Genomic DNA, 3,282 nt, shown 5'->3' on the forward strand with positions numbered 1-3,282 from the left:
AGAGTCTTTTCCAATGAGTCAACTCTTCGCATGAGGTGGCCAAAGTACTGGAGTTGCAGCTTTAGCATCTTTCCTTCCAAAGAACACCCAGGACTGGTTTCCTTTAGAATGGACTGGTTGGATCTCCTTGCAGTCCAAGGGACTCTCAAGAGTCTTCTCCAACACCACAGTTCAAAAGCATCAATTCTTCAGAGCTCAGCTTTCTCCACAGTCCAACTCTCACATCCATACATGACCACAGGAAAAACCATAGCCTTGACTAGATGGACATTTGTTGGCAAAGTGATGTCTCTGCTTTTGAATATGCTATCTAGGTTGGTCATAACTTTCCTTCCAAGGAGTAAGCGTCTTTTAATTTCATGGCTGCAGTCACCATCTGCAGTGATTTTGGAGCCCCCCAAAATAAAAGTCTGACACTGTTTCCACTGTTTCCCCATCTATTTTCCATGAAGTGATGGGACCAGATGCCATGATCTTCGTTTTCTGAATGTTGAGCTTTAAGCCAACTTTTTCACTCTCCTCTTTCACTTTCATCAAGAGGCTTTTGTTATTGAGCACCGTTTTAATAGTTACAGGCCATATGTATATCTTTATGAAGTGTTATTCAAGTTTTTTGCCCACATTTATTGGGCTATTTTTTATTACTGATTGTAGGAGTCTTTTATATTTGTACTATTATCAAATATAATGTGAATATTTCCTCTCAGTCTGTATCTTAGTTCAGTTCAGTTCAGTTGCTCAGTTGTGTCCAACTCTTTGCCACCCCATGGATTGCAGCACGCCAGGCCTCCCTGTTCATCACCAATTCCCAGAGTTTACTCAAACTCATGTCCACTGAGTCAGTGATGCCATCCAACAATCTCATCCTCTGTCATCCCCTTTTCTTCCCACATTCAATTTTCCCAGCATCAGGGTCTTTTCCAGTGAGCCAGTTCTTCACATTAGGTGGCCAAAGTATTGGAGTTTTAGCTTCAGCATTAGTCCTTCCAAGGAATGCTCAGGACTGATTTCCTTTAGGATTGACTGGTTGGAGCGCTGAAGAATTGATGCTTTTGAACTGTGGTGTTGGAGAAGACTCTTGCGAGTCCCTTGGACTGCAAGGATGTCCAACAAGTCCATCCTAAAGGAGATCAGTCCTGGGTGTTCATTGGAAGGACTGATGTTGAAGCTGAAACTCCAATACTTTGGCCACCTGATGTGAAGAGCTGACTCATTTAAACAGACCCTGATGCTGGGAAAGATTGAGGACAGGAAGAGAGGGTACGACAGAGGATGAGATGGTTGGATGGCATCACCGACTCGATGGACATGAGTTTGGGTAAACTCCAAGAGTTGGTGATGGACAGGGAGGCCTGGCATGCTGTGGTCCATGGGGTCGCAAAGAGTTGGACACGACTGAGTGACTGAACTGAACTGAACTAAACCCATTGGAGATCAGGCTGGGAATAAGCATGAGATAAGGTTGAAATGAGTTGTTTCAAAACATAATGATTAGCAGCAAGGGCTTTGAAAATATTCCATCTGCATTCATGTTTTCTAGCTGTGAGTCTTGGGGCAAGTTACTTTATTCGTGGAACACGTAGCCCTGACCTTGATAAATCATGATTTCCCATAAGTATGAGGTATTAATAAACAATGATTGTTTTAAGGTTCAAAGCACATGCAATGGAATAAGAATGATTAGCTCTCTCTTTTTTTAAAGACTTAATTTTCTTAGAGCATTTTTGGGTTCACAGTTAAAATTAAGAGGAAGGAACAGAGATATACTATATATTTTTCTGCCCCACACATGCATAGGCTTCTCCGTCAGCAACACCTCTCACCAGAGGGAACATTTGTGATGACCGATGAACCTCAGCTAATACATCATGATCACCCAGAGTCCATAGCTTAAATTAGGTTTCACTCTTGGTGTTGTGCATTCTATGGGTTTTGACAAATATATGGCATGTACTCACCATTATAGTACCATACAGAGTATTTTCACTGCCCTAAAAATCCCTTGTGCTCTGCCTATCATTTCCTACCCCCAAAACCCTTAACAACCACTGATCTTTTCACTGTTCCCACAGTTTGGACTTTTTAATATATTTGGAATCATACAATATGTGGCCTTTTCAGATTGGTTTCTTTCACTTGGTAATATCCATCTAAGTTTCCTCTGCATTTTTTTTCATGGTTTGATAGCTCATTTCTTTTTAGTGTTGAATAATATCCCATTGTCTGGATGTACCATAGATTATTTATACATTCACCTACTGAAGAACATCTCAGTTGCTTCCAAATTTTGGCAGTTAGGAATAAAGCTACTCTAAACGTCCATGTGCAGGTTTTTATGTGGACATATGTTTTGAAATCCTTTGGGTAAATACTAAGGAGTGAGACTGCTGGATCTGATTATCAGTTTTCACCCAGATACCGTCCACAGAAGTTGGCGTCTTCAGACATGAACTTTCTTAATAAACAGAAGCAATTTAAATCTACTGGTATAAAGATGCTGTGTGGTAACAGAGAGTACAGACATTGTTTTATTGTTCTATCATTTCAAAATCTATCTACTAATATAATTAGAAATTAGGAGAGTTAGTTAACTATCTCAAGAACTCAAAAAATAATGGACCTCCAGGTGTCAAATATGAAGAAAAATACTCATAAGAAGATAGTATGTGGTCTTTGGAGGCAGAAGATTAGTAACTCAGGGATACAAATATGAAATTGGCATAGTTAGTATCTTATTGTTAGTATATGCTTTAAGAATCGCTTAAGAAAACCAAAAGATTAACTTTGTTTTTTTTTTAATTATTTTATTTTTGGCTTGTCTGGGTGGGCATTTTTATGGATGGGCATTTTTAAAATAGATCTTTTCCCTGCTAGTTTATTGAAATCAACATGATCCTTTTATACAGAAAAGAAAATTACTTGGACAAAATTTTTTCAAGGAAATGAAAATGATATTAATTTGTTTGTCAGAATATCATACATTTACTTATTAAACCAGTTACTGTACACATTTTCAAACATTGACTTGCACTTTTTAGAAATGCCTTGGAAAAAGGAGCATCAGACACCACTTTTGACCTGTGATGTTGGAGAGTCCCTTGGACAATGAGGAGATCAAATCTATCAATCCTAAAGTAAATCAACCCTGAATATTTATTGGAAGGACTGATACTGAAGCTGAAGCTCCAATACTTTGGCCACCTGATTTGAAGAGCCAACTCATTGGAAAAGACCCTGATGCTGGGAAAGATTGAAGGCAGGAGGAAAAGGGGATAACAGAGG

Source organism: Bison bison, unplaced genomic scaffold (assembly GCF_000754665.1).
Source record: "Bison bison bison isolate TAMUID 2011002044 unplaced genomic scaffold, Bison_UMD1.0 scf7180017864466, whole genome shotgun sequence".
Taxonomy (NCBI): domain Eukaryota; kingdom Metazoa; phylum Chordata; class Mammalia; order Artiodactyla; family Bovidae; genus Bison; species Bison bison.